This window comes from Rattus norvegicus, chromosome 18 (genome assembly GCF_036323735.1).
Source record: "Rattus norvegicus strain BN/NHsdMcwi chromosome 18, GRCr8, whole genome shotgun sequence".
Lineage (NCBI taxonomy): Eukaryota > Metazoa > Chordata > Mammalia > Rodentia > Muridae > Rattus > Rattus norvegicus.
The window spans coordinates 15,751,360-15,763,403 of record NC_086036.1 but is presented as its reverse complement, the minus strand read 5'-3'; the positions used below and the strand labels follow the sequence as shown (position 1 = coordinate 15,763,403).

Below are 12,044 nucleotides of genomic sequence, written 5' to 3'. Positions count from 1 at the left end.
ATTGAGAGGCATGTGTCTTACTACTTGCCAACCACGAGCTGTAACTACGCGATGAAGTCTCTTATAGGTGTTAATGACTCCGTCTTAATCTTTTAGATCTCTGTTGTCAATAGATTGTGAGTGGGACCTTGAGTTAGGATCAGTCTCCTCAGAAAATGACATTTGAAATCAGCTCTACAGTTTTACTATCTTCTTATCTACATATTCCAAGTACTCATTGGAAAGCAAATCCAGGAGAGTGCCTGCGTGACCTAAGGTGCCGTTCTTAAAATACTAATGTAATATTTTGAAACCAAGGCAATTGGCCTGTTAATGGTCGACAAGGAAACTATTTTTTGAATAAAATGCGGACTTTAAAATGTAAGGAGAAGATTCACTAGCCTGGAAGGGTAGATTTGTAAGCCATGTATCTCATAATAGGGTTTGTATTCAGACTAGGTTAAAGCGCTCCTCGAACTCAGTAAAGAAGGCTAATAATTCATTTACAAGTGGAGTGAAGAATAACATTTTATAAGAAAATATTTAGATGATTACTAGTGACGCTTAGCATCATTAGTCACTTAGGGAAATGCAAATTAAAACCACAGTAGGAAAACTCTTCACACCCACTACAATGGCTGCAATTAAAAAAGTACAAACCCAGACAAGAATGGCTGGTGAGGAGGTAGACAAATTACAGTCTTCATTTATTATGGAACTATAAAACAGGAGCCACTTTGGAAGAGTGTTCTGGGTTCTTAGAAAGTTAAACACAGGACCCTAGAATCCCACTTATAGATACTTCCCTCAGAAAATTGAGAAGTGGTTTTTCTAGCTTGTTCATAAATAGTCCCAATGCCATTATTCATAAAGGCCAAAATAGCTGTTATCCAGATGTCCAAAGGTTTCAGAAAGGATCGACAAAATGTACATGAAAAGGAGCAGAGTACTCAGCGTCTACCCTGAGGTACTTCAGAATCAGTAAGCCAAAACTGGGCCTAATGGTTCCTTTCTTGTAATAACCAGCAGTAGGGCTCACGGCACAGGAGGTTCAAGAGTTTAGAGCAGCCTAGTTATATACCTAGTTTGAGATCAATGTGGGCCGAAGGAGATCCTGTGTCAAAGCATACTAACAAGTGGAAGAGACCAATGCAAAAGAGGACGTGATTCAACTTCAATATCTAGGAAAATCACAGTTAGCGATTGGCAGTTGCTTAAGTCTTGGGGTAGAAATGTGGGGACTGACCGTAAGCCGTGCAGATCTTTTTGAAGTGTTAGAAAGACGGAGTGAAATGACTGTACACATGTGTGAATGAGCTAAAAATAACCGAACGTGCAAGGGTGAATGTTCGTCTCAAATTGCCTCAATAAAACAAGTTTTCTAGACTTCTTGTGGTCCTCTAAAAGCCTAAAATAACAATATCTTTTATATCTCCTTACCAAAATTGTTTATGATTTTAAAAGTACCTGAAGTCAAAAAAGAAGCTGTGTGCTTGTTGGCGTTGTGTAGTGTAGTAAAAGGTAGTTTTCCTCCACGGGTTGTCAATCAAGTACATATAACTCCCTCGTCACCACAGTATATACTAATCATTCAACAGTGTGCCTTGACTCTATCATTTAAGCGGGGTAGAAAGGGACATATTTAAGAACAAGAAGAACTAGATATTGCTCCAAGGTCAAAATTTGTCAAGGAGTATGTGAAAAGACACATATCAGGTTATCTGAAATAACAGACAGGGAATCCAAAGTCAGGAATAATTCACATGATTTTAGCCAATGTTTTCCTGTGTCGTTAATTCCCATTTACACTGGGCACCAGCACTCAGATTTCCCCATCACACCGGGTGAGTCTGAGGAGGAGGACTGCCTTTGGACTGGAGAACAATACAAGTCAGCTTTTGTTTTCTTAATTTGATGGAGTTTCAAGTGAATCTATGTGATTTCTACTATAAATTAGTCCTAGCCATTTGTTCTCAACCAGCCCAAAAAGCAAGAAAATGGCTCCTGTGGACATGTGTTCAGAATCTCCTAGAAGACTGATACCCTTCTGGTCTGTGGGAGTCTCTCCAGAGAGAAGTGACTAAGATGAGAAGACACACCTTGACTATGAGCAGCCCTGTTCTACATGCTGAGGTCCCAGACCGAGTAAACAGGAATACTGGAGCATCAACGTTTATCTCCACTTTCTTTTTTCTTTTTTTTTTAAGATTTATTTATTTTATGTACAGCATTCTGCCTGCATATGTGACTGCAGGCCAGAAGAGGGCACCAGATCTCATTACAGATGGTTGTGAGCCACCATGTGGTTGCTGGGAATTGAACTCATGACCTCTGGAAGAGCAGTCAGTGCTCTTAACCGCTGAGCCATCTCTCCAGCCCTTATCTCCACTTTCTGGTTATGGCAGCAGCCATGCCTTCTCCACCACGAAGAACTGACCTATCTCACTGTAGGCCAAAAATAAACCCACCCTCCCTTAATAAACCCGCTTTAAATTACCTTTACCAGGCATTTTATCATAAACTAGAAAACTTCCAAGGATGCTGCCTGCTGCAAAGTAAACTGCCCAAGTTTGACCAGAGTGATGAGGAAAGGGAGATGTTACTGGTTACACCGGTTGTGCATCAAGCACCAGTGGGTCGGGAGGAATGACACGGAGGATGAATGTAAAGGGCCAGCAATTGGTCTGCTGTATGTAAAGGGCCAGCAATTGGTCTGCTGTATGTAAAGGGCCAGCAATTGGTCTGCTGTTGCATGCCTTTAGACCCAGCTACTCCAGACTGAAGCAGGAGGGTGGCAAATTCAAGGCCAGCCTAGCAAATTATCAAGATCCAATATGAGAAACAGAAGGGCTTAAGGTGTACCTATGGGGAGATAATCAGAAAGCCAAATGACCAAAGTGCATAATATGGAACAAACACACAGTATCGTTTGATCTTTTTTTTTTTTTCTTTTTTCTTTTTTTCGGAGCTGGGGACCGAACCCAGGGCCTTGCGGTTGCTAGGCAAGCGCTCTACCACTGAGCTAGATCCCCAACCCCCCGTTTGATCTTTTTTAATTTGATATTTTTATTGTTGACAATCAATGGCCTGGTAGTCCTAAACTTATGTGAGGTGAAATTGGGGTTGTGCTCTGTCCTTGCCTAGCTCCACTGCCTCTGGTATAACTGTTGTTATAACAGCAGAACGAGCAGGCTAATACAGGGTGCACGTACGTGTGTGCATGCGCACCTCTGTCCTTTTACTGCTTATGGATTCCTGTGACTACCCCCAGAATCAAGACACAGAACTATTTAATCACCACAAAATAGCCTTTTATCGACACCCCCTCTACGATCTCCAACCCCTAGCAGCCACTAACCTGCTCTCTAACTATAATTTTGTCATTCTAAGAATATACATGAATGAAAGCAGACATAGTCTGCTTTGGAGATTGTCCTTTTTATTCAGAACAAATAAAACAGCTGAAAATAGTTGGGTATGCTTTTGTGCCATCTACTCTGTCTGCCCAGGTTGTAAAATCCTGGCTTCCCAGTTAGTCTTTTCTGACACTCCCCACCACCAGGAGGGAGTGGGAGAAGGGTGCCTGGTGAAGGTGTGGGAATCTGGGCTCTCAGTTCGACCTCTGTTGACTGAGCTAGAAGAAATGAAGTGACTTTTTTTTTGTTTTTCCTTCAATGTTTGCCTGGTAGGCAGTTATTGTCCAAAAGAAATCTGTGTTTGCCCTTTTCTTGGTCCTCTGGTTGGCAAAAGCAAGCACTTCTTAGATTTTCTTTTTAAAGAAATCTGTCTGCTTTTCCTGTAATAGTTCAGAATATCTGAGGCAAAAAAGAAGCTTTCAGACAGTTGGTTCTTCCTCAAGTCCCAAGATCCGTAGTCAATTGCCTCCCTCTCTCTCTCCCTTTCTGAATCTTCTGTTTATTTTATATGAAATAGCCAAGGCTTTGGGGCTAGCCTTTTATATGTAAAAAATAGTTAAATGTATTTGGGTAATATAAACTGTGCACTGCTGTTGTTTTGTGCAATACACAGAGAGAGAGAGAGTTGTTATTACTATAGGAAATATGCACAATCCGTTTTAGTAGGAAGAGAAGGTATTTGACTAGGGACTGCAGACCCAAGTATGAAGCAATGGCTAACTTGGCACAATCAGTGAAAATAAAAAGCCAAAGACCCCACTAGGGAATCAGAGCTTGCACTGATAAAGTTAGAACATCTGGTCTGGTGACAAGTGAAGGCGAGAAAGGTCACTGGCAAAAGTGAACCCTAGAAACTGAAAGTTCAGTTGAGATCACTCAAAGGGTAAAGGTCTCACCACCAAGCCTGAGTTCAGTCCCGTGGAATGGTAGAAAGAACTAACTACTGCAGCTTGTCTTCTGACCTCCAAATACATAACATGCTATTCCTGCACGTGTGTGCATGCACACACACACACACACACACACACACACACACACACACTAAATAAACAGACAAGTCATCAATATGATATTTTAAAGAAAGCAATAGTTGAAATAGAAGGAAAATGTAAGTAGCATACAAAAGCATTAAGCTTGGTGAAGTGAGTCCAACCTGCAAACTTATTTCTTTTTCTCTCCTTCCTATGATGGGATTTAACTAAGGGACTTCCATGGGAATCATTTACCCAGAAAGCCCAGTTAGCTTGGAACACCTTCTTAAACCAAAATATGGAAGAACAGCAGTGTCCCTTCAATACACTGGAGGAGGAGGAGGAGCAAGAGGAGGAGGAGGAGGAAGAAGAGGAAGAAGAGGAGGAGGAGAAAGAGGAAGAGGAGGAGGAGGAGAAAGAGGAAGAGGAGGAGGAGAAAGAGGAGGAGGAGGAGAAAGAGGAAGTGGAAGAGGAGGAGAAAGAGAAAGAGGAAGAGGAGGAGAAGGAGAAAGAGGAAGAGGAGGAGAAGGAGAAAGAGAAAGAGGAAGAGGAGGAGGAGAAAGAGGAAGAGGAGGAGGAGAAAGAGAAAGAGGAAGAGGAGGAGGAGAAAGAGAAAGAGGAAGAGGAGGAAGAGGAAGAGGAAGAGGAGGAGAAAGAGAAAGAGGAAGAGGAGGAGAAGGAGAAAGAGGAAGAGGAAGAGGAGGAGGAGAAAGAGGAAGAAGAGGAGGAGGAGAAAGAGGAAGAGGAGGAGGAGGAGGAAGAGGAGGAAGAGGAGGAGAAAGAGGAGGAGGAGGAGGGGGAAGAGGAGGAAGAGGAGGAGAAAGAGGAGGAGGAGAAAGAGGAAGAGGAGGAAGAGGAGGAGGAGAAAGAGGAGGAGGAGGAGGAGGAGGAGGAGAAAGCGGAAGAGGAGGAAGAGGAGGAGAAAGAGGAAGAGGAGGAGAAAGAGGAAGAGGAGGAGGAGGAAGAGGAAGATGAGGAAGAGGAAGAGGAGGAAGAGGAGGAGAAAGAGGAAGAGGAGGAGGAGGAAGAGGAAGATGAGGAAGAGGAAGAGGAGGAAGAGGAGGAGAAAGAGGAAGAGGAGGAAGAGGAGGAGAAAGCGGAAGAGGAGGAAGAGGAGGAGAAAGAGGAGGAGGAGGAGGAGGGGGAGGGGGGAGGAGGAGGAGGAGGAGAAAGAGGAAGAGGAGGAAGAGGAGGAGAAAGAGGAGGAGGAGGAGGAGGGGGAGGGGGGAGGAGGAGGAGGAGGAGGAGAAAGAGGAAGAGGAGGAGGAGGAGGAGAAAGAGGAGGAGGAGGAGGGGGAGGGGGGAGGAGGAGGAGGAGGAGAAAGAGGAAGAGGAGGAAGAGGAGGAGAAAGAGGAGGAGGAGGAGGAGGGGGAGGGGGGAGGAGGAGGAGGAGGAGAAAGAGGAAGAGGAGGAAGAGGAGGAGAAAGAGGAGGAGGAGGAGGAGGGGGAGGGGGGAGGAGGAGGAGGAGGAGGAGAAAGAGGAGGAGGAGGAGGGGGAGGGGGGAGGAGGAGGAGGAGGAGAAAGAGGAGGAGGAGGAGGGGGAGGGGGGAGGAGGAGGAGGAGGAGAAAGAGGAAGAGGAGGAAGAGGAGGAGAAAGAGGAGGAGGAGGAGGAGGGGGAGGGGGGAGGAGGAGGGGAGGGGGAGGGGGGAGGAGGAGGAGGAGGGGGAGGAGGAGAGAAATAGAAAAGCCCATCCACTGACTTCTTGGGAAAAGACATTTTTCTAAGTTTCATCCCAAGATGTCCAGTTCTCTTGTGGTATTTATGAAATAGTTGAGCACAAATGGAATCAGGCTTATTAGAATTTTTCAGGAAGATTTGTGATTGTGATTCTTTCTCCTCTCAGTGAATACATTTTCATGCCATACCTAGTGTGCCTGACCCTCCAAAATTGTTTTGTAAGTGCATCGCTACAAAGATATATTTCTGGCTTTGTTCAGTTTAGCCTTTTTCCTTATGAAAAGGAATCTCGAATGGATGCTAGAACTTCATTTGAAGAGGAGAAAAGCTTTGGGTATAAACCCTTAAGACCACATGAAGTGAATACTTGCTTTTAATGGTCTGTATTCAAAATAAATTTAATTTTTTCCCTCTGACTTCAACAATTCCAAAGGGGAAATGAGCACGCCTGTGGTCAGGCATTTTTTTCAGATTAAGCTGTACTAATAAGAATGTTCACATGTAGAAAATACAATTTCAAAAGTCAAGACTTGGATGGGCGTAGCTGTGTGCCTTCTCACGTTGGGACTTGGGCTAAGGGAGTGGCCATTGCTCAGAGAGCATAGTGTTCCCCTGACCAAGAGCCATAGCTCCAGAGAGTGAACAAGGGACATTTCTTTTAAAGCCTCTGTTCGGTTCGTGTTCATTGTCTCTTCCCCTCCACATTCTATTGTTCAACATCACTCATGTATCCAAATCTAACGTCAGCAATTAGAAATGATATTGTATATGCCAAGCACACAATGAATACCTTAGAAGTGATAGATTTTCCAGAAAGAGAGCAGTGAACTGTGAACCACAGGGACCCACGCTACAGAACACGGATGTCTCTTGAAGCCCGCTTATCAAAGGTAAGGAATTGAACTCACGCACCACCCTCCATGTGCCGCCTCAAACTGTTGGAGTTATATGACTGGTATTTCTTACGCTGGTTTACTTGACAAGCTGAAGTCATTCAGCATTTAAATAGTATCTCAGGTTATCATGGTTAAAAATGAGGGGTTTCCATGATGTACAATGAGGATAGGCTGGGCCTGTTGGCACACACCTTTAATCTTAGCAATGTGGGAACAGGGGTGGGTGGAGCTCCATTAACTCCAGGCCAGCCTGCCCTACTAATGATCTCCAGGCCATCCAGGCTACATAGAGAGACCCTATCTCAAAAATGATACTGTTGGTGCTGGTGCCATTTGGCAGAATGCCTACCAGGCACAGAGGCCCCTGAGTTTAATCCCCGATATTATACGCCACACACAGAGTGACCCACACCTATGATCGCAGTCCACAGTGTTGGATGCAAAGGAAGCTCCAATCCTCCAAACTCCAAAGGACAGTCCAAATATCCAGAAACAAGCTCAAACTGGACTATAAGACGATTTCTGGCAGCTAGATAAAAGCTAGCAATCCCTAGGAACTTGTGAAACTCGTTCTGACCACCAAAAGGATTTGTTTCCCTTACCTCCTGCAAAAGGGACAAATGGCTGTCAGCACATACCCATGGCCCCCATCAAGATTCATGAGAGTTTTCAGGGTCCCTCGCTCCCTCCACCCCTACTCACAATCCCAAAGCCCCAACACCAGTCTCCTGGTCTTTTCCTCTCTGCAGTTCCTCACCCGGCTTTTTAGTTGTTGTTTTGTTTTGGGGTTTGTTTAATTAATCAATTATTTACTTACTTATTTACTTATTTCTTTTACTTATTCGCTTCACATCCCACTCACTGCCCCCTCCCAATTGCCCCCTCCGATGATCCTTCCCCCATCCCCATCCCCTTCTCTGAGCAGGTGAGGGTCCCCCTGGTATCCTCCCACCCGGGCACTTTAAGACTCTTTGAGGCTAGGCACTTCCTCTCCCACTGAGGGCAGACGAAGCAGTCCAGCTAGAACATATATATCCCTTCTCTTAACCTGCTCTTGTTAGCGCCTTCTGTTCCCACCTACTCCCTCTCCGATCTCTCTCCCCTGCTATTCTTGCCTCTCTTGCAGCTAGGCCTGGCCATGTCTAGTCTGCTGGCCGAGTTCAGTGTACTTCTTTATCTCTCTGCCCTGGACAGTTCCAGGTGACTCTAGCTGTTCTCCATCTCCTATTATAATAAAACTGTGGAGCAGTCATGTCGTGAGTTTATACAGGCAGGATGAGCAGAAGGTCACGTGGCTTTTCATTCTTCCCTTTCCTTCTCCCAACTTCTACATCATGAAAAGGCTCAACAGCAGCCTGAAAGCCCTCCCTCGAAGGGAAAAGAGCTGTCTGCAGATGATTGTAGAGCCTTGCTCCAAAATCCCAAAGGTCTCTATGAGTCATCTATAGGGGCCCGCTAAAGGCTCCAAACAGAATCCCTATCTGCCACTGACACCTCAAGTACCATCTGGTCTGTTGGATCGTATGGTCTGTGTGGAAGTGCAGCCTGGACCTGTTGAAGAACTTTCTCCTGAACCAGGCCCCACTCAGAGCTAGCAGCTTTCCAAGTCACTTGTTATATGGACTTAAATAACATACCCAAGTGAGGGATGTACTGTCTCCAGAATCCAAATAGACCCACTAAACACTGTGCTTCTGTCTTGGTGGTGGGAGGGGCCAGGTGCAGTAATTTATCCCTTACCTTAGAAGGAATATCTCTTCATGCCCCACACCACTGGACTCCTAAGAATTTCACTGAAATAGGTCCTTGAATTTTGGTTGGATTTATTTCCCATCCTTTGATGTGCATATGTTACTGACAAGTCCAAAGTGTTCATTCTCCCTCTCTCACTTGGTCCAATCAACATCATGTCATCGATATAGTTAACCAATATGGTGTTTTGTGAAAGAGACAGATGAGTAAGATCCCCTTCGAATGAAGTTCTGACACGGGGCTGGAGAGTTAATACATACTTGAGGTAAACGTGTAAAGGTATGCAGTTGGGCAGGAGATGTGTTAATCTGCTCAAGTAAGGACACCACATCTGGTATAGCAGCTGTACTTGGAGTCCCTATCTGATTGAGTTTTCCATGAGCCATCTGTCTTCTGCAATGGCCAGATAGGAGACGTGATGGGAACACCAGCCCTGCATCTTTCAAGTCCCCAGTGGTGGCAGTTTCTACAGTTCCTTCAGGGGTGTAACATTGGTTCTGATTCACTAATTTCCTTAGCAGAGGCAACCATAAAACTTCCATTTAGCCTTTCCAACCATTATCGCCCTCACTCCACAGGTCAGAGAAGTCTACCAACTTCTAAGTATATCTACCCCAATTATACATTCCTAGTACCAAATTGTCTTAGTTAAGGTTACTACTGCTGCAAAGCAAAACCATGATGGAAAGCAACTTGGGAAAGAAACCATTTATTTGGCTTACATGTCCACATCACTGTTCATCACTGAAGAAAATCAGGACAGGAACTCAAACAGGCAGGAACCTGGAGGCAGGAACCAATACAGAGGCCATGGAGGGTTCCTGCCTGCAGGTTGCTCCCAAAGAAAAGCTCACTAAACTTTATGTGTGTGTGTGTGTGTGTGTATATATATATATATATATATATATATATATATATATATATATAGTATAACATACAACATATAAATAAATATGATTTATTATAACAGCTTATAGACTATAGTCCAACGAGTTCAACAATCGGTGTCTACCTGCAGAAGGTCCAATAATCCAGAAGTTGTTCAGTCCACAAAACCAGATGTCTCAGCTAACTATTAGCCCTAACGTCAGTGAAGGAATGGGTTTGCCAGCAGAGGAGAAGACAGTTTCTTTCTTCAGTGGCCTTCATCTAGGCTGCCTGAAGAAGATGTGACCCAGATGAAAGGTCAATCTTCCCATCTCAAAAGAGCCGGGTTAAAGGTTATTTTCCCACCTTAGATCCAGATTAAAAGTGTCTCTTCACACTTCAAAAGATTTAATTAGGGGTTGGGGATTTAGCTCAGTGGTAGAGCGCTTGCCTCGCAAGCGCAAGGCCCTGGGTTCGGTCCCCAGCTCCAAAAAAAAAGAAAAAAAAAAGAAAGAAAAAAGAAAAAAAAAAGATTTAATTAGGAAAGACAGTCCCTCCGAGGTGTACCCGTCCATTTGAGATGGTCAAGTTGACAGTCAAGGAGGGCGGCCACACCCCTAATAAGAGAGTAGGCCTGGGGAGTGTCTTCACTGCTCTTCCTCACAGACATAAAGGTAATCTTCCAAACTCAAGCTCAAGTAGTTTATCACACATCAGATTCCATGAGAATGAGGATCGTGCTACACTTGACGTGTTTGATGTAAGCTGTGCTCTTTGCCATAGTTTTAATTTAAGGGAGTTCGAATTTTTTTTCTTGACAAGAAAAAAAATCATTTCCATCCTCTCATAGATCAATAACTGTTTTTATCTACTTTCTTCTACTACTTTTTTTTTTCCTTGAGACCTGCCACCTTGGCCTCACATTTACAAATGTGAGCTGCCGTGCACTGCTGTCAGCTTAACTCTTGTGTCTTGAAGTCAGACCAGCTTTCCTATCAAATCCACACATCTGGAAGCCTTCTTGCTACTTGTTCGATTTGAACAAATTGTTTCACTTCTGGTGCCCAGCAATAGCCTGAGGCCATTCTGCTTGCTGCTGTTCTGAGGAACAACGCTTTCTTAGATTCTGTCTTCGCCCGTTTAAACTTTCATTTTCTGGGGCATGTACTCACGTGGTTTTTATTGAAATATCAAGCCCATTCTCTCTGACTTGCAGACTGATAACTTGGCCGGACTTGGAACTCTCTGTCCCAGAGCAGTTTCCATTAGCTCTTTCAAGTCATTGTTCCATTGTATGTCCACATAAAGCTGGAAATTCCAAAAGCCAGTGTGATTCTCATCCCTCTGCAAACGAGGTGTTTCTGTTTCCAGAAAGCTCTTTGACCGGATGAGGAAATTTTATAACAGTGTACGAGAGCCATGCTCTTCCTTTTAATCTAGTTACATAGCAAGCAGGCGTTCTCACGTTCTAGTGAATGGTGCGTAGTGCTTAAGATGTGAGGAGCACACAGAAGGAGCACAGTTGTTTCTCAAAGTTCCAATCTCTAAGAACAAACCAACAGCCTACCCAAGGAATGGATGAGTAAGTGCTCCTTATATAATAAAGTCTTAATAAGTCTGATTGAATTTGGTTGTTTATTTTGAGTTTCTATCGGGAGATATGTTATTACCAGAAGGTAATAATATTTCAGAACCTTGTGAAAACATAGACACTCATTTCTTGTCTCTTTTGTTTTTAAAATAATCTATTTATTTTTATTTAGAAGTTTTGCCTGTGTGTATGTTTGTGTGAAGGTGTCAGATCCTCTCAAACTGGAGTTATAGGTAACTATGAGCTGCCCTGTGGGTGCTGGGAATCGAACTCCAGTCCTCTGAGGGAGAAGCCAGTGTCCTTGACTACTGAGCCACCTCTCCAGTCTCCCTGCCCCCTCTCTTCTTTTTTCCTCTCTTTCTTTTGTAATTTAAAGTTACTTTCCCCAGTAACTCTTCTTCACTACTCTCACCTTAAAATAATTAACGAATATATTTCAGAGTGCATCACGGCGGGGCGTTTACTTAGTGAGCGATTACAGAAATTGAAACTGGAAATTTTCCTTTCCTGCTTCTCATTTGCAATGAACTTATCTCTGGTTTGGCTTCACGGGCCTTGTCCTCCATTCTGCCTTCAGATCATAGCCCGTGTGGATGGTTTTCCGTTTTCCCTCTGGCTCTCCTGCGTGTGGCCTCAGACTAGATTCCTGCCGTCACGGTAAGTAAGAACACACAACGGAATCTTTTCAAACAAGCAAGAGTAAAAGCTCTATGCGATAGAAACTCTGTATCCCAGAGGGTTCCAAACTAAACAGGAGTGTGAACAGTGCTTCCAAATGCCACGCCCCTCACCCCTCATGCCCCACCCCTCTCTCCAGGGAAAGGAAACCCACTAAGGAACAATCTACAGACATTGGCGTATTGATTTTGGTTTTGACATTTTCACACATGC

At 44.2% G+C, this 12,044-nt stretch overlaps 1 protein-coding gene across 2 annotated transcripts in view; it reads left to right on the top strand.

Moving 5' to 3' along the window:
- The first annotated feature begins 10,948 nt into the window (after positions 1–10,948).
- Ino80c (INO80 complex subunit C) overlaps positions 10,949–12,044 on the top strand; it is a 98,948-nt gene continuing 97,852 nt past the window's right edge. For both annotated transcript variants that reach the window (XM_063277257.1, XM_039096736.2), the window contains exons 1-2: positions 10,949–11,144; positions 11,731–11,810. The gene's annotated coding sequence lies outside the window, so the exon portion shown is untranslated. The remainder of the gene's footprint in view (positions 11,145–11,730; positions 11,811–12,044) is intronic.